General features: G+C 38.3%; 6 pseudogenes; all 6 read left to right on the forward strand.

Annotated features, from left to right (window-relative positions):
• Positions 1-597: 597 nt before the first annotated feature.
• LOC137158633 (NADH-ubiquinone oxidoreductase chain 4-like) lies at positions 598-16,274 on the forward strand (annotated as a pseudogene).
• On the forward strand, positions 2,141-16,274 carry LOC137158639 (NADH-ubiquinone oxidoreductase chain 5-like; annotated as a pseudogene).
• On the forward strand, positions 10,776-16,274 carry LOC137158634 (NADH-ubiquinone oxidoreductase chain 2-like; annotated as a pseudogene).
• Positions 15,010-16,274, forward strand: LOC137158637 (uncharacterized; annotated as a pseudogene).
• A 1,424-nt stretch (positions 16,275-17,698) lies between these two features.
• On the forward strand, positions 17,699-21,103 carry LOC137158641 (NADH-ubiquinone oxidoreductase chain 4-like; annotated as a pseudogene).
• Positions 18,591-21,103, forward strand: LOC137158642 (NADH-ubiquinone oxidoreductase chain 5-like; annotated as a pseudogene).
• Positions 21,104-21,649: the final 546 nt, after the last annotated feature.

Raw genomic sequence — 21,649 nt, forward strand, 5'->3', positions numbered from 1 at the left:
CCCCATACGAATGCGGATTTGACCCTCTAGAGTCAGCCTGACTACCTTTCTCTATCCGATTCTTCCTCAGTAGCAATCTTATTCCTACTTTTTGATTTAGAAATCGCCCTACTACTACCTATTCCATGAGCCACCCAACTTTCTACCCCCACTTTATCAATAACTTGAGCCATTATTATTCTAGCATTACTAACACTAGGCCTAGCCTACGAATGAACCCAAGGAGGACTAGAATGAGCAGAATAGGTGATTAGTCTAATTAAGACCTCTAATTTCGACTTAGAAAATCATGATTAATTCCATGATCACCCCATAACTACACTACATTTTAGCTATCTCATTGCCTTTACCATTAGCATAATAGGATTTGCACTACACCGCACCCATCTTATCTCAACCTTACTATGTTTAGAAGGAATTATACTTTCAATATTCATCGCCTTGTCAATATGGGCTCTACAACTACAAACACCTTCTCTTATATTATCTCCAATACTAATACTAGCTTTTTCAGCCTGTGAAGCTGGAACGGGTCTCTCTCTCCTAGTAACCTCTTCACGAACCCATGGCTCAGACCTACTACATAACTTAAACCTACTACAATGCTAAAAATCCTACTTCCAACAATCATACTAATCCCAACAGCCATACTCTGCTATAAAAAAAATCTATTAATAACAACAATTATCCAAAGCTTTACCATTGCCCTATTAAGCCTGCAATTAATAAAACCACTAACAGGACATTCCATAACATACTCTAACCTATCATTAGGAATTGATAATATTTCCGCTCCACTTATTGCCTTGTCTTGCTGACTAACCCCGCTAATAATCTTAGCAAGCCAAAATCACCTAATGACCGAACCAACCCTACGAAAAAACCGTGGGTTCATTTCTACAGCTATTTTCTTACAAGCATCCCTAATTTTAGCCTTCTCCGCCACAGAATTAATTACATTCTATATTACATTTGAAACTACCTTAATTCCAACCTTAATTATCATCACACGATGAGGTAATCAAATACAACGACTAAATGCTGGAGTTTACTTTCTATTTTATACCCTTATTGGATCCCTACCCCTCCTAGTCGCCTTACTACTTTTACAATCCTACAGCGGCACTCTATCCCTACCCATCTTACAACTTAATTTACCATACCTAGAAAACTCATGAACCTATACAACATGATGATTCGCCTTACTAACCGCTTTCATGATCAAAATACCACTATACGGACTTCACCTGTGATTACCAAAAGCACATGTAGAAGCCCCTATTGCCGGATCAATAATCCTTGCCGGCGTCCTATTAAAACTAGGCGGATACGGCATTATCCGAGTATCACTTATTATAAGCCCCCCTATAAAAAACCCATACTACCCATTAATACTAGCACTATGAGGAATCATCATAACTAGCTTAATCTGCCTACGTCAAACCGACCTAAAATCACTAATCGCCTATTCATCTGTAAGCCATATAGGACTTGTTATCGCCTCTACATTCGTACAGTCCCAATGAGCACTTACAGGCGCCGTCACCCTAATAATTGCCCACGGTTTAACATCATCTATGCTATTCTGCCTATCAAACACAAACTACGAACGAACGAACAGCCGAATTTTAATCCTAACACGAAACATACAGCTTCTACTCCCACTAATAACCCTATGATGACTTTCTGCCAGCCTAACTAATATAGCCCTACCACCAACCATTAACCTCATGGGGGAATTATCTATTATTGCTTCATTATTCAACTGATCAAATACTACCATCCTAGTCACAGGACTAGGCACAATCCTATCAGCTACATACACACTCTATATATTCTCAACTACTCAACTAGGAGGTGAATCACCATCAAACATCATAACCATCCCACCAACCCAAACACGAGAACACCTAATCATGGCACTACACATCCTGCCCATAATCCTACTCATAATAAAACCACAACTAATCTCAGGAATATTATGTTAATATAGTTTTAATACAAACATTAGACTGTGGATCTAAAAATAGGAGTTAAAATCTCCTTATAAACCGAGAAAGATATATAATAAGAACTGCTAACTCTTATAACTGAAATTAAAACCTCAGCTCTCTCACTTTTAAAGGATAGAAGCAATCCAATGGTTTTAGGTGCCATCACCTCTTGGTGCAACTCCAAGTAAAAGTCATGAATATCCTACAACTAATTGACCTAAAAACACTATATCTATTACAACTATTTATTCTTACCACACCATTAATCCTATCACTTTCACCAACATTAAGCACATGAACCTGAAGCCCAAAAAAAGCCATCACAATTTCATTATACCTATCAATTCTACTCTTCATTCTAAAATCCTATTACATAAATGACTACACCATCGCCACCATCTTAAAATCAGACACATTTAATATCACCCTTAATGTAAAATTCGATACATACTCAACCACATTTATACCAATTGCCCTATTTATTACTCGAACTATTGTAACATACTCAGACTGATATATATCCACAGACAAACAACGTACTAAATTCACCCAATACCTGCTAATCTTTTTACTAGCAATATTAACCCTAGCCACAGCTAACAATCTATTCCTACTATTCATTGGTTGAGAGGGAGTTGGATTCATATCATTCTTACTAATCACATGATGACGAGCACGAGCAAAAGCTAATGAATCCTCAATACAAGCCATTATTTATAACCGAATTGGTGATGTAGGACTGATCATAAACATATGCTGGTTCCTATTACTATTAGACACACTAGACCTACCAATAATCTATTCAATATCACACCTTATACCAATAATACCTCTACTAGGACTAATCTTAGCCGCAATAGCAAAATCAGCCCAATTCGGAATACACCCATGATTACTAGCAGCAATAGAAGGCCCAACTCCTGTATCAGCCTTACTACACTCCAGCACAATAGTTGTAGCAGGAATCTACCTACTAATCCGCATACAACCCCTACTAAAAAACAACCACATTGCCCTATCAATTTGCTTGTTTCTAGGAGCCATCACTACACTATATGCAGCTACCCATGCCCTTACAAAAAACGATATAAAAGAAATCATTGCTTACTCCACACTAAGCCAATTAGGCTTAATAATAACTACCATTGGATTATGTCTCCCTGAACTAGCCTTTTTACATTTATGCTTACACGCATTCTTCAAGTCCATATTATTCCTATGTGCAGGTAACGTTATTCATACCCTACACGGAGAACAAGACATCCGAAAAATAGGCACACTACACAAAACACTCCCAACTACATCATCCTGTTTCACAATCGGAACCCTCGCCCTTTCAGGTACACCATTTCTCTCTGCATTTTACTCCAAAGACACCATCATCGAATGCATTATAACATCACACATTAATACATTAGCCCTAATTTTAGTACTTATTTCAACCTCATTCACTACAATCTATAGCATTCGAGTACTAGCCACTGTATGAACCGGACACCCAATACACCAACCACTACCACACTACGAAGAAAATCCAAAATGTACCAAACCAATTACCCAACTAGCAAAATGAAGCATTGTAGCCGGATTATTTATATCACTCACAATATACCCCTCACAAATCCCACCTCTAACCCTACCAACAAGCTATAAAATAACTGCCCTAATAATCATACTAATCAGCCTACTAATTGCTACAAACCTAATCAACACAACACACCAAAAACCTATACAAGCCCAAACAACCATAACTACACACCGAATCACATCAACCATAACACTATCCAAAGCAGAAAAAGAATCAACTCGCCTTATGGATCAAATATGATATTTAAACCTGGGCCCAGAAGAAATCACCAAGTACCAAAAACCCCCGATCATAATAACAACTTCACAAAAAGGCCTAATCAAAACTTACCTACTATCATTCATCTACTTATTAGCACTTATTCCACTACTATTTTAGCCCATAAACTACAACTACCAATCAAACATACACTATACCCACATCTAATAACACGAACTGCCCCCTGATATAAACCACGAATCAACACCAATACCACAAACAGAGTAAGCAACAACCCAACCCCAGCCACCAAAAAAACCACACACCCCAAATAATAAAACAACGACACCCCAACAAAATCAACACGAACAACCGATAGTCCGTCAGAATCAGACATCTTATCACCTAAATCAACCACACCACACCACAAATCCGATCCCACAAACATAAGAACCACAATAAGAAGAACATAATTAAACACATTAATTACCCCCTCTCAACTAGCAAGAGCAGTAGGAAAAGGCTCTAACACTAGAGTAGCTGAATAAGCAAAAATAACTAATATACCCCCCAAATAAATCAAAAACAAAACCAAAGACATAAAAGACCCTCCCTTTCACACCAACACCCCACAACCAGACACCGCTCCCATTAATAAACTTAAAATACCATAATAAGGAGAAATATTAGAAGCCACTCCAATCATTCAAAACACCAAACCAAACCCAAACAAAAATGAAAAATAAATCATACATTCCAGCTCGGATTTACACCGAAACCAATGGCCTGAAAAACCACCATTGTTATTCAACTACAGGAACAATCAATTATTACCCACAAAGACACATAAAACCACAGGAACCTCTACTCCAACCATAAAAAACACAAATCCACTATTAAAAATCATTAATAACACCTTTGTTGATCTTCCCACCCCATCCAACATCTCCGCCTTATGAAACTTCGGATCATTACTAGGGGCATGCCTCATTCTACAACTAGCCACAGGAATCTTCTTAGCCATACACTACTCATCCGACATTTCTACAGCATTCTCGTCAATTTCCCACATCCAACGAGATGTTCAATATGGATGACTTATTCGAAATATACAGCCAACGGTGCTTCATTATTCTTTATATGCATCTACCTTCATATTGGACGAGGAATCTATTACGGTTCCTACCTTTACAACAAAACCTGAAACACTGGAGTAATATTACTACTACTAGTCATAGCCACTGCATTCGTAGGCTACGTACTACCATGAGGCCAAATATCATTCTGAGGGGCTACAGTAATCACCAACCTATTATCAGCCATCCCATACGTAGGCCCAACACTTGTAGAATGAATTTGAGGAGGGTTCTCCGTAGACAACGCCACTCTCACTCGATTCTTCACATTTCACTTTCTAATCCCATTCGCCATCCTAGGAATAACCCTACTACACCTCCTACTTCTACACGAAACAGGATCAAATAACCCAACAGGACTAAACTCAAACTGTGACAAAATCCCATTCCACCCATATTTCTCGTATAAAGACCTACTAGGACTCATCCTAATAATCATATGTCTACTCACCCTTACCCTATTTTACCCAAACCACTAGGAGATCCAGACAACTTTACACCAGCCAATCCACTAACCACTCCACCCCACATCAAACCAGAATGATACTTCCTATTTGCCTACGCAATCCTACGTTCAATCCCCAACAAACTAGGCGGAGTCCTAGCCCTATTAATATCAATCCTAGTACTACTATTTATACCAATCCTACACCTATCAAAACAACGAACAACCACATTTCGACCAATAACACAAGTACTCTTCTGATGCCTAACTACTGACCTACTAATCCTAACATGAATCGGAGGCCAACCAGTAGAAGACCCATTCATCCTCATCGGACAAATCGCCTCCCTACTATACTTCACCATCATCTTCATCATCACACCTATAACAAGCCTAATTGAAAACAAAATACTAAACCAATATTTCAGTAGTTTAACTAAAAACACTGGTCTTGTAAACCAGAGACGAAGAACACCACCCTCCTGAAATACTCAAAAGAGAAAGACTTGCACCTTCATCCCCGGTCCCCAAAACCGGAATTTTTATAAACTATCCTTTGATATGACTTCATAACACTCGAACGTACTATGCCTAGTATACAAATCATTCGGTACCCCCCCCACCCCCCCAGGGGGGTTGTATAATAATACATACCTATATTTAGTACATACTATGTATAATCGTGCATGGATTTATTTACCTCAAGCATATCGTCTTATGCATTATATGTTAATTAGACATGGAATGTGGTCACAGTACATGACATTAATGGTAACCGGACATTCTTGTACGTATTTCTCTACAACATGAATATCATCTGGTAATGGTCAACTTCTTAATCTACCTTTTCTCGAGAAATAAGCAACACTTTACAGTAAGACACTACGTTAATATTTTCACGTCCATATAAGTTCAATCAGGTCATTCGTTTCTCTTTAAGAGGCCTCTGGTTGTTTTTTCAGGGACATAATACTCAATCAGGCCATTCGTTTCTCTTTAAGAGGCCTCTGGTTAATGAGTTCTATACATACTCCTAGTTACTAGACATTACATGGTCTTATAGGCATATAGTATTTTTATTTTCTCTGTAATCTCAGGCCCACATATACTGATGTCTGCCGACTTCTATTAGACTGAACCTACGTTCAATATTCTTGATTTGGCTTAATATGAGATATGGTGTTATTAGATTAATGCTTGTTAGACATAATTTTAGCTAAAAAAATCAATTTTTAACCAGTTATATAAAATAAAAATTTTCATAATATATATAATTTATACACCAACTACAGTATCGAAAACATATTATTAAACATCGACACTTAATATAGTGCTACACAACACTTACCTTCATTACACACCAAGTACAGTGTCGGAAAATTTTTAAAATCAATACATTATCTACAACACTAAATTGACTATATTTTACATAAGAATAAACCAAATATAGCTAAAAATTATCATCCGTTGTTGTAGCTTATACCAAAGCATGGCACTGAAGTCGCCAAGATGGGTATTAATAACCCCAAAAACAAAAAGATTTGGTCCTAGTCTTACTGTTATTTTTTACTAAAATTACACATGCAAGTATCAGCACCCCAGTGAAAACGCCCTTAATTCCTTTACCACCAAAGAACAAGGAGCAGGTATCAGGCACACCATGATAGCCCAAAACACCTAGCAATGCCACACCCCCATGGGTCTCAGCAGTGATAAACATTAAGCTATAAGCGTATAAAGCTTGACTTATTTATAGTAAACCAGGGCTGGTAAATCCTTGTGCCAGCCACCGCGGCTATACAAGAAGCCCAAAATAACAACAAAACGGCATAAAACGTGGTTAAAAATTAATCAAAAAAATTAAGGTGAACCTACAATCCTTCTGTCATAAGTTAATATACACCCCACCACACTGCGAAAACAACCTTAACATACAGACCAATTTGAACCCACGATAGCTAAGGTACAAACTGGGATTAGATACCCCACTATGCTTAGCCCTAAACCTAAATTTTTTAACATACAAAAATTTGCCAGAGAACTACAAACCAAATGTTTGAAACTCAAAGGACTTGGCGGTGCCCCAAACCCACCTAGAGGAGCCTGTTCTATAATCGATAATCCACGATTCACCTCACCACCTCTCGCCCACAGCCTATATACCTCCGTCCACAGCTTACCCTACTAAGGAACAAAAGTAAGCACAACAGTCTACACAACTAATAAGTCAGGTCAAGGTGTAGCCAACTGAGGTGGAAGAAATGGGCTACATTTTCTACGCTAGAAATATTCACGGAAAGAGCCCTGAAATATGGACCTAAAAGTAGGATTTAGCAGTAATGTGAAAGCAGAGAGCCCACATTAACTCGGATCTGGGACGCGCACACACCGCCCGTCACCCTCCTCGAAAAAACAACAATTAATAAATAAACCACATCCCAACATAGAGATGAGGCAAGTCGTAACATGGTAAGTATACCGGAAGGTGTACTTGGAATATCAAGACATAGCTTAACTAAAAGCACTCAGCTTACACCTGAAAAATGCCCAATAAAAGGGCTGCCTTGAGCAATAAACCTAGCCCAACCAACTAACCAACACTCAACAAACAACAACCATCAACTACCACAAACCTTAAAACATTCTACTTGTCTAAGTATAGGAGATAAGAAAAGACCACTGGAGCTATAAAAACAGTACCGCAAGGGAAAGATGAAAAACATGAAACACCCACCTAAGCAAAAAAAAGCAAAGATTAAGCCTTGTACCTTTTGCATAATGATTTAGCTAGCATACTTCAAGCAAAGAGGACTAAAGTATGAAACCCCGAAACTAAGTGAGCTACTTATAAGCAGCTTATAACATAAAGCTTCTTAACCGTCTCTGTGGCAAAAGAGTGGGAAGACTTATAAGTAGAAGTGAAAAGCCTAACGAACTTAGTAATAGCTGGTTGCTCAGGAAAAGAATAAAAGTTCTACCTTAAATACTACAACAGACACAACAAAGTTCACCTCAAGATAGATTTAAGAGATATTTAGTAGGGGTACAGCCCAACTAACAAAGGAAACAACCAAGTATGGAGGAAAAAATATTATACAGCAACGTACGTAGGCCTTAAAGCAGCCACCACTGAAATAAAGCGTTAAAGCTAAACCACAATAAATATAAATAAAAATTTACTTCCCCAAACCTCTACTGAGCTATTCTACCCACATAGAAGAATTAATGCTAAAATGAGTAACAAGAATTAAAACTTCTCTAAGCATCAGCTTAAATCAGCCTAGACAGACTACTGATTATTAACAACTAAACTCATAGAAACAAACAAAACTTAACAAATTCTATAGACAAGACTGTTAACCCAACACAGGAATGCATACAAGAAAGATTAAAATTTGTAAAAGGAACTAGGCAAACAAAGAACCCGACTGTTTACCAAAAACATAGCTCCTAGCATCACAAGTATTAGGAGTGATGCCTGCCCAGTGACACTGTTTAACGGCCGCGGTATCCTGACCGTGCGAAGGTAGCGTAATCACTCGTCTTTTAAATAAAGACTAGAATGAATGGCTAAACGAGGTTCTATCTGTCTCTTACAAACAATCAGTGAAATTGATCCCCCCGTGCAAAAGCGAGGATAACCCCATAAGACGAGAAGACCCTGTGGAACTTTAAGTATGAGTCATCACCATTAACCAACTACTCAACAGAAAACACTACTAACAACCTTCCTGACTTTTAACTTTCGGTTGGGGCGACCTCGGAGAAAAATAAAACCTCCGAAAATTACTACTACGATAGTACAAACCTAAGTGCCTACGGCAAAACGATCCAATACACTTGATCAACGAACCAAGCTACCCCAGGGATAACAGCGCAATCCCCTCTTAGAGTCCATATCAATGATGGGGGTTTACGACCTCGATGTTGGATCAGGACACCCTAATGGTGCAGCCGCTATTAAGGGTTCGTTTGTTCAACGATTAATAGTCCTACGTGATCTGAGTTCAGACCGGAGTAATCCAGGTCGGTTTCTATCTATGATTACAAATTTTCTAGTACGAAAGGATTGAAAATATATAGCCTATGTATAAAACACGCTATACTTTGCATTAGTGAACATAACTAAACTAAGTACAAAGACAGAACTAATTTACCAAACCTTAAATAAAGGCCCATTGGGGTAGCAAAGAAGGTATAAATGCAAAAGGCCTAAACCCTTTAACCAGAGGTTCAATTCCCCTCCCCAATAACAAGTGCTTATTCCAAACCTACTATCACCACTAACCTACATCATCCCAATTCTAATCTCAGTGGCCTTCTTTACCCTCATCGAACGAAAAGTATTAGGCTACATACAACTACGGAAAGGACCTAACTTGGTAGGTCCTTATGGCATCTTACAACCAGTAGCAGACGGACTAAAACTATTTATTAAAGAACCAATCCAACCCACCAACTCCTCATATATACTATTCACCATAGCCCCAATACTAGCCCTCCTACTAGCATTATCAATTTGACTACCCCTGCCACTCCCACATTCACTAGCCGATTTAAACTTAGGATTACTGTTTCTGATCTCCATATCAAGCTTCATAGTATACTCAATCCTATGATCCGGATGGGCATCAAATTCAAAATATGCCTTAATAGGGGCCCTACGTGCAGTAGCCCAAACTATCTCATACGAAGTAACCCTGGGAATTATTCTACTATCAATAATCCTACTTTCTGGCGGATTTAATATACAAACATTTGCCATTACACAAGAACCAATATATCTAATACTATCCTCCTGGCCACTAATAATAATATGGTACATCTCAACCCTTGCAGAAACTAACCGAGCACCATTTGATCTTACAGAAGGAGAATCAGAATTAGTATCAGGTTACAACGTGGAATATTCTGCAGGCCCATTCGCCCTATTCTTCCTAGCAGAGTACACTAACATCCTAATAATAAATACACTAACAACCATTTTATTCTTAAATCCAAGCATACTAAATATACCAGAAATATTCTCACTTTCATTAATAACAAAAACAGTAATACTATCCATAGGATTCTTATGAGTACGAGCCTCATACCCACGATTCCGATACGACCAATTAATACACCTACTATGAAAAAACTTCTTACCAATTACCCTTGCACTATGTGCATGACACATAGCAATACCAATCACAACCTCTGGACTCCCACCAATAATATAGGACACGTGCCCGAAATACAAAGGATCACCTTGATAGGGTGAAAGATAGAGGTTAATAATCCTCTCGTCTCCTTAGAAAAACAGGACTTGAACCTGCCCCAGGGAGATCAAAACTCCCCATACTTCCACTATACTACATTCTAGTAAAGTCAGCTAATTAAGCTATCGGGCCCATACCCCGACAATGTTGGTTTAAATCCCCCCTATACTAATGAACCCTATTGCAAAGGGGCTAATTACTACAAGTCTAATCATAGGTCCACTACTTACAATTTCAAGTAATCATTGAATCCTAGCATGATGTGGTCTAGAAATAAGCACTTTATCTGTCATTCCACTAATTGCACAACAACATCACCCCCGAGCCATTGAAGCCGCTATCAAGTACTTTCTAACACAAGCAGCAGCTTCAACACTATTACTATTCTCCAGTGTAATAAACGCTTGATATTTAGGTCAGTGGGATATAACGCTTATGCATAACAGTACATCATGCATACTACTAACAGTAGCCTTAGCCATAAAACTAGGACTAGCCCCATTCCACCTTTGACTACCAGAAGTACTGCAAGGATCCACTACAATAACAGCACTACTACTTACCACTTGACAAAAACTGGCCCCACTAACCATCCTAATAATTACATCCCAACACCTAAATACACCACTACTATTATTACTGGGACTAACATCCACTTTCTTGGGGGGGGGTGGGGGGGATTAAACCAAACACAATTACGAAAAATTATAGCCTTTTCATCAATCGCCCATCTTGGGTGAATAACCATTATCCTTACCTTATCACCAAAACTAACACTATTCACATTTTACCTATATTGTGTAATAACAATTACTACATTCCTCATAATTGATTTACTAAAAACAAACAAAATAACCACGATTATACTATCTTGAACAAAAATCCCCTCACTAAACACAATAATAATACTAACATTACTATCCCTAGCAGGCCTACCCCCACTAACAGGATTCTCACCTAAGTGGTTAATCCTACAAGAACTTACCAAACAACATATAACTACCCTAGCTGCACTAATAGCCATAGCCTCCCTCCTCAGCTTATTCTTCTACTTACGAATCTCATACTACACAACAATCACACTCCCCCCAAACTCCCACAATTATACTCAACAATGACGACACAAAACATCTCACATAAAACCCCACCTGGCCATAACAACCCTATTGTCAACAACCCTACTACCAATCCTGCCTGTACTATTATACTCCATTTAAAAGAAACTTAGGATAAATATAAACCAGGAGCCTTCAAAGCCCCAAACAAGAGATATTAGCCTCTTAGTTTCTGCTTAAGACCTATAGGATTTTATCCTACATCAATTGAATGCAACTCAAACACTTTAATTAAGCTAAGACCTTAGTAGATAAATGGGCTTTGATCCCATAAACATTTTAGTTAACAGCTAAACGCCTCATCCAACAGGCTTTTATCTAGCATCTTAAACATAATTCAAAGCTCTGATATCATTACTTAAGATACATCTTCAAATTTGCAATCTGACATGAACTTCACCACAGAGCTGTGATAAGAAGGGGAATTAAACCCCCGTGAAAAGGTCTACAGCCTAACGCTAAACACTCAGCTACCTTACCTATGATATTAAACCGCTGACTATTTTCTACTAACCATAAAGACATTGGTACCCTTTACTTGATTTTTGGGGCCTGAGCAGGAATAATCGGAACAGCTCTTAGTCTATTAATTCGAACAGAACTAAGCCAACCAGGACCCTTACTGGGAGATGATCAAGTGTACAATGTAATTGTTACAGCCCACGCCTTCATTATAATCTTTTTCATAGTCATACCTATTATAATTGGTGGATTTGGAAACTGATTAGTTCCAATAATAATCGGATCACCAGATATAGCATTTCCACGAATGAATAATATAAGCTTTTGACTTCTACCACCATCACTACTTCTACTTTTAGCCTCCTCTGGTATCGAAGCCGGAGCAGGAACAGGATGAACTGTATATCCCCCCTTAGCTGGAAACATAGCCCACGCTGGAGCCTCTGTTGACCTAACTATCTTCTCCCTACACTTAGCCGGGGCATCCTCAATTTTAGGGGCTATCAACTTTATTACCACCGCAATTAATATAAAAACTCCATCAATATCACAATACCAAACACCACTTTTCGTATGATCAGTACTTATCACAGCTGTATTACTACTACTCTCCCTTCCAGTACTTGCCGCAGGCATTACAATACTTTTAACAGACCGAAACCTAAATACAACCTTCTTTGATCCATCTGGTGGAGGAGACCCAATCCTATATCAACATCTATTTTGATTCTTCGGCCACCCCGAAGTATACATCCTCATCCTTCCCGGCTTCGGAATAATTTCTCACGTTGTTGCCTATTACACGGGTAAAAAAGAACCATTCGGATACATGGGCATAGTCTGAGCAATAATATCAATCGGATTCTTAGGATTCATCGTTTGAGCCCACCATATATTCACAGTAGGAATAGACGTAGACACTCGAGCCTATTTTACATCAGCAACGATAATCATTGCTATCCCCACAGGCGTTAAAGTATTCAGCTGACTAGCCACCCTACATGGAGGAATAATTAAATGAGATGCCCCTATACTATGAGCCCTAGGATTTATCTTCCTATTTACCATTGGTGGACTAACAGGTATTGTATTAGCTAACTCATCACTAGACATTGTACTACACGATACATACTATGTAGTCGCACACTTCCATTATGTATTATCAATAGGAGCAGTATTTGCTATTATAGCCGGATTTACCCACTGATTCCCACTATTTACAGGATTCTCACTAAACCAAACATGGGCAAAACTACAATTTGTAGTAATATTCTTTGGCGTAAACATAACATTCTTCCCACAACATTTTCTAGGTTTAGCTGGCATGCCCCGACGATACTCAGATTATCCGGATGCCTACACAATATGAAACTCCATCTCATCAATTGGATCAATAATCTCCATAGCAGCAGTCATCATAATACTAGTTATTATTTGAGAAGCCTTTTCATCAAAACGAAAAATAGTACTAATTGAACCTCCCCTAATTAACGTAGAATGACTAAACGGTTGTCCACCATCTAGTCACACCTATGAAGAATCCGCACACATACTATAACACAAGAAAGGAAGGAATCGAACCCCCTTAAATTAGTTTCAAGCCAATCACATAAACCATTATGTTTCTTCCTTAAACTATAACCAAGACGTTAGTAAAAATTACATAATCTTGTCAAGATTAAATTATAGGTTTAACCCCTTTACGACTTAATGGCACATCCCCTACAATTAGAATTCCAAGATGCAATATCTCCAATTATAGAAGAGCTACTACACTTTCATGACCATACTCTAATAATTGTGTTTCTTATCAGTACCTTAGTACTTTATGTCATCGCATCTATAATAACAACAAAACTAACCCATACCAACACCATAGATGCCCAAGAAGTAGAAATAATCTGAACCATCCTACCAGCCATTGTTCTAATTACAATCGCTCTTCCATCTCTACAAGTACTTTACCTTACAGACGAAGTCAACAATCCACATTTAACAATCAAAGCCATGGGACACCAATGATACTGAACATACGAATACACCGACTACGAAGACCTAGAATTTGACTCATATATAATCCCAACTCAAGACCTTATTAATGGCCACTCACGACTTTTAGAAGTTGACCATCGAATAGTTGCTCCAATAGAAACCCCAATCCGAATACTAATCTCAGCAGAAGACGTCCTACACTCAGTACCATCATTAGGGGTAAAAACAGATGCAGTCCCAGGACGGCTGAACCAAACCAACTTCATTATAATACAACCAGGTTTATTCTACGGACAATGCTCTGAAATCTGCGGAGCAAACCATAGTTTTATACCAATCGTCATTGAATCAACACCTCTACAACAATTTGAAAACTGATCATCACTCCAATCACTACAGAAGCTTATAATGGATAGCACTAGCCTTTTAAGCTAGAAAAAGAGACTTACCCCACCTCCTTAGTGATATGCCTCAATTAAACCCAAACCCATGATTATCAATCCTATGTACCACCTGACTAATTTACATTATTATACAACCCAAAATTAAATCTCACCTTACATCTAATAACATCACGAACAAACCAAAAAAAACTAAAAAAGAAACCTGAACCTGACCATGAACCTAACTTTCTTCGATCAATTTTCAACCCCAGAAAAAATTGGAATTCCACTAATTACACTAAGCCTGCTAATACCTACAATTATATTCCCAACTAAAAATAATCGATGAATCACTAATCGCCTAATAACAATCCAATCATGAACTACCAATCTATTCACAAAACAACTAATACTACCAATTAGCCAACCCGGACACCAATGATCAATTACCCTGACATCCCTAATAGCTCTATTATTAACATCAAACCTACTAGGTTTATTACCATATACATTTACCCCAACAACACAATTATCCATAAACTTAGGACTGGCCATTCCAATATGACTCGCTACCGTACTAATTGGCCTACGAAACCAACCAACCATCTCATTAGCCCACCTCCTCCCAGAAGGTACACCAATACCCCTAATCCCACCATTAATTATAATCGAAACTATCAGCCTACTTATTCGACCAATTGCCCTAGGAGTCCGTATTACAGCAAACTTAACAGCAGGACACCTACTCATTCAACTCACCTCCACCGCTGTATTAACCCTATTACCCACCATCCCCATCCTATCCATATCAACCATAATAGTACTATTCCTACTAACAATCTTAGAACTAGCAGTAGCCATTATCCAAGCTATTGTATTCGTACTTCTACTCAGCCTATACCTACAAGAAAATATCAAATAGCCAAACAAATACACCCATACCACATAGTCAACCAAAGCCCATGACCACTAACAGGAGGAATAGCCGCATTTGCAATAACCTCTGGCCTCATTATATGATTTCACTATAACTCATCTACCCTACTAATAATTGGCCTACTTAATATAGTAATTACAGTTTTACAATGATGACGAGACGTTGTACGAGAAAGCACATTCCAAGGACACCACACTAAACCAGTACAAAAAGGACTACGATACGGAATAATCTTATTTATTACATCAGAAGTATTCTTCTTTGCCGGATTCTTTTGAGCTTTCTATCACTCAAGCCTTGCCCCAACCCCAGAACTAGGAGGACACTGACCACCCATGGGAATTACACCACTCAACCCATTTGAAGTCCCCCTACTAAACACTGCCGTCCTTCTAGCCTCCGGAGTTACAATCACCTGAGCCCATCATAGTATAATAGAATCCAACCGAAACCAAACAACCCAAGCCCTATTTATAACAATTCTTCTAGGCCTCTACTTCACAGCCCTACAAGCTATAGAATATTACGAAACCACATTTACAGTGGCCGATAGCATCTATGGCTCTACATTTTTTATTGCAACCGGTTTCCACGGATTACACGTAATCATTGGATCCACATTCCTAATTGTATGCCTACTACGACAAATGAAATACCACTTTACATCTAATCACCACTTCGGATTCGAAGCCGCAGCATGATACTGACACTTCGTAGATGTCGTCTGACTCTTCCTATTTATCTCAATCTACTGATGAGGATCATATCCCCCTAGTATAATAGTACAAGTGACTTCCAATCACTAAGTTTTAGACTCATACCTAAAGGAGGATAATAAACATAATAACAATCGTCATCACAACAACCCTTACTCTATCAATAATACTTGTACTACTGAATAACCTATTAGCCTTAATGAAACCGAACAACGAAAAATTATCCCCATACGAATGCGGATTTGACCCTCTAGAGTCAGCCTGACTACCTTTCTCTATCCGATTCTTCCTCAGTAGCAATCTTATTCCTACTTTTTGATTTAGAAATCGCCCTACTACTACCTATTCCATGAGCCACCCAACTTTCTACCCCCACTTTATCAATAACTTGAGCCATTATTATTCTAGCATTACTAACACTAGGCCTAGCCTACGAATGAACCCAAGGAGGACTAGAATGAGCAGAATAGGTGATTAGTCTAATTAAGACCTCTAATTTCGACTTAGAAAATCATGATTAATTCCATGATCACCCCATAACTACACTACATTTTAGCTATCTCATTGCCTTTACCATTAGCATAATAGGATTTGCACTACACCGCACCCATCTTATCTCAACCTTACTATGTTTAGAAGGAATTATACTTTCAATATTCATCGCCTTGTCAATATGGGCTCTACAACTACAAACACCTTCTCTTATATTATCTCCAATACTAATACTAGCTTTTTCAGCCTGTGAAGCTGGAACGGGTCTCTCTCTCCTAGTAACCTCTTCACGAACCCATGGCTCAGACCTACTACATAACTTAAACCTACTACAATGCTAAAAATCCTACTTCCAACAATCATACTAATCCCAACAGCCATACTCTGCTATAAAAAAAATCTATTAATAACAACAATTATCCAAAGCTTTACCATTGCCCTATTAAGCCTGCAATTAATAAAACCACTAACAGGACATTCCATAACATACTCTAACCTATCATTAGGAATTGATAATATTTCCGCTCCACTTATTGCCTTGTCTTGCTGACTAACCCCGCTAATAATCTTAGCAAGCCAAAATCACCTAATGACCGAACCAACCCTACGAAAACGAACCTTCATTTCTACAGCTATTTTCTTACAAGCATCCCTAATTTTAGCCTTCTCCGCCACAGAATTAATTACATTCTATATTACATTTGAAACTACCTTAATTCCAACCTTAATTATCATCACACGATGAGGTAATCAAATACAACGACTAAATGCTGGAGTTTACTTTCTATTTTATACCCTTATTGGATCCCTACCCCTCCTAGTCGCCTTACTACTTTTACAATCCTACAGCGGCACTCTATCCCTACCCATCTTACAACTTAATTTACCATACCTAGAAAACTCATGAACCTATACAACATGATGATTCGCCTTACTAACCGCTTTCATGATCAAAATACCACTATACGGACTTCACCTGTGATTACCAAAAGCACATGTAGAAGCCCCTATTGCCGGATCAATAATCCTTGCCGGCGTCCTATTAAAACTAGGCGGATACGGCATTATCCGAGTATCACTTATTATAAGCCCCCCTATAAAAAACCCATACTACCCATTCATAATACTAGCACTATGAGGAATCATCATAACTAGCTTAATCTGCCTACGTCAAACCGACCTAAAATCACTAATCGCCTATTCATCTGTAAGCCATATAGGACTTGTTATCGCCTCTACATTCGTACAGTCCCAATGAGCACTTACAGGCGCCGTCACCCTAATAATTGCCCACGGTTTAACATCATCTATGCTATTCTGCCTATCAAACACAAACTACGAACGAACGAACAGCCGAATTTTAATCCTAACACGAAACATACAGCTTCTACTCCCACTAATAACCCTATGATGACTTTCTGCCAGCCTAACTAATATAGCCCTACCACCAACCATTAACCTCATGGGGGAATTATCTATTATTGCTTCATTATTCAACTGATCAAATACTACCATCCTAGTCACAGGACTAGGCACAATCCTATCAGCTACATACACACTCTATATATTCTCAACTACTCAACTAGGAGGTGAATCACCATCAAACATCATAACCATCCCACCAACCCAAACACGAGAACACCTAATCATGGCACTACACATCCTGCCCATATAATCCTACTCATAATAAAACCACAACTAATCTCAGGAATATTATGTTAATATAGTTTTAATACAAACATTAGACTGTGGATCTAAAAATAGGAGTTAAAATCTCCTTATAAACCGAGAAAGATATATAATAAGAACTGCTAACTCTTATAACTGAAATTAAAACCTCAGCTCTCTCACTTTTAAAGGATAGAAGCAATCCAATGGTTTTAGGTGCCATCACCTCTTGGTGCAACTCCAAGTAAAAGTCATGAATATCCTACAACTAATTGACCTAAAAACACTATATCTATTACAACTATTTATTCTTACCACACCATTAATCCTATCACTTTCACCAACATTAAGCACATGAACCTGAAGCCCAAAAAAAGCCATCACAATTTCATTATACCTATCAATTCTACTCTTCATTCTAAAATCCTATTACATAAATGACTACACCATCGCCACCATCTTAAAATCAGACACATTTAATATCACCCTTAATGTAAAATTCGATACATACTCAACCACATTTATACCAATTGCCCTATTTATTACTCGAACTATTGTAACATACTCAGACTGATATATATCCACAGACAAACAACGTACTAAATTCACCCAATACCTGCTAATCTTTTTACTAGCAATATTAACCCTAGCCACAGCTAACAATCTATTCCTACTATTCATTGGTTGAGAGGGAGTTGGATTCATATCATTCTTACTAATCACATGATGACGAGCACGAGCAAAAGCTAATGAATCCTCAATACAAGCCATTATTTATAACCGAATTGGTGATGTAGGACTGATCATAAACATATGCTGGTTCCTATTACTATTAGACACACTAGACCTACCAATAATCTATTCAATATCACACCTTATACCAATAATACCTCTACTAGGACTAATCTTAGCCGCAATAGCAAAATCAGCCCAATTCGGAATACACCCATGATTACTAGCAGCAATAGAAGGCCCAACTCCTGTATCAGCCTTACTACACTCCAGCACAATAGTTGTAGCAGGAATCTACCTACTAATCCGCATACAACCCCTACTAAAAAACAACCACATTGCCCTATCAATTTGCTTGTTTCTAGGAGCCATCACTACACTATATGCAGCTACCCATGCCCTTACAAAAAACGATATAAAAGAAATCATTGCTTACTCCACACTAAGCCAATTAGGCTTAATAATAACTACCATTGGATTATGTCTCCCTGAACTAGCCTTTTTACATTTATGCTTACACGCATTCTTCAAGTCCATATTATTCCTATGTGCAGGTAACGTTATTCATACCCTACACGGAGAACAAGACATCCGAAAAATAGGCACACTACACAAAACACTCCCAACTACATCATCCTGTTTCACAATCGGAACCCTCGCCCTTTCAGGTACACCATTTCTCTCTGCATTTTACTCCAAAGACACCATCATCGAATGCATTATAACATCACACATTAATACATTAGCCCTAATTTTAGTACTTATTTCAACCTCATTCACTACAATCTATAGCATTCGAGTACTAGCCACTGTATGAACCGGACACCCAATACACCAACCACTACCACACTACGAAGAAAATCCAAAATGTACCAAACCAATTACCCAACTAGCAAAATGAAGCATTGTAGCCGGATTATTTATATCACTCACAATATACCCCTCACAAATCCCACCTCTAACCCTACCAACAAGCTATAAAATAACTGCCCTAATAATCATACTAATCAGCCTACTAATTGCTACAAACCTAATCAACACAACACACCAAAAACCTATACAAGCCCAAACAACCATAACTACACACCGAATCACATCAACCATAACACTATCCAAAGCAGAAAAAGAATCAACTCGCCTTATGGATCAAATATGATATTTAAACCTGGGCCCAGAAGAAATCACCAAGTACCAAAAACCCCCGATCATAATAACAACTTCACAAAAAGGCCTAATCAAAACTTACCTACTATCATTCATCTACTTATTAGCACTTATTCCACTACTATTTTAGCCCATAAACTACAACTACCAATCAAACATACACTATACCCACATCTAATAACACGAACTGCCCCCTGATATAAACCACGAATCAACACCAATACCACAAACAGAGTAAGCAACAACCCAACCCCAGCCACCAAAAAAACCACACACCCCAAATAATAAAACAACGACACCCCAACAAAATCAACACGAACAACCGATAGTCCGTCAGAATCAGACATCTTATCACCTAAATCAACCACACCACACCACAAATCCGATCCCACAAACATAAGAACCACAATAAGAAGAACATAATTAAACACATTAATTACCCCCTCTCAACTAGCAAGAGCAGTAGGAAAAGGCTCTAACACTAGAGTAGCTGAATAAGCAAAAATAACTAATATACCCCCCAAATAAATCAAAAACAAAACCAAAGACATAAAAGACCCTCCCTTTCACACCAACACCCCACAACCAGACACCGCTCCCATTAATAAACTTAAAATACCATAATAAGGAGAAATATTAGAAGCCACTCCAATCATTCAAAACACCAAACCAAACCCAAACAAAAATGAAAAATAAATCATACATTCCAGCTCGGATTTACACCGAAACCAATGGCCTGAAAAACCACCATTGTTATTCAACTACAGGAACAATCAATTATTACCCACAAAGACACATAAAACCACAGGAACCTCTACTCCAACCATAAAAAACACAAATCCACTATTAAAAATCATTAATAACACCTTTGTTGATCTTCCCACCCCATCCAACATCTCCGCCTTATGAAACTTCGGATCATTACTAGGGGCATGCCTCATTCTACAACTAGCCACAGGAATCTTCTTAGCCATACACTACTCATCCGACATTTCTACAGCATTCTCGTCAATTTCCCACATCCAACGAGATGTTCAATATGGATGACTTATTCGAAATATACACGCCAACGGTGCTTCATTATTCTTTATATGCATCTACCTTCATATTGGACGAGGAATCTATTACGGTTCCTACCTTTACAACAAAACCTGAAACACTGGAGTAATATTACTACTACTAGTCATAGCCACTGCATTCGTAGGCTACGTACTACCATGAGGCCAAATATCATTCTGAGGGGCTACAGTAATCACCAACCTATTATCAGCCATCCCATACGTAGGCCCAACACTTGTAGAATGAATTTGAGGAGGGTTCTCCGTAGACAACGCCACTCTCACTCGATTCTTCACATTTCACTTTCTAA

This window comes from Emydura macquarii, unplaced genomic scaffold (assembly GCF_026122565.2).
Source record: "Emydura macquarii macquarii isolate MOO-44397 ecotype Brisbane River unplaced genomic scaffold, CSIRO-AGI_Emac_v2 contig_1780, whole genome shotgun sequence".
Lineage (NCBI taxonomy): Eukaryota > Metazoa > Chordata > Testudines > Chelidae > Emydura > Emydura macquarii.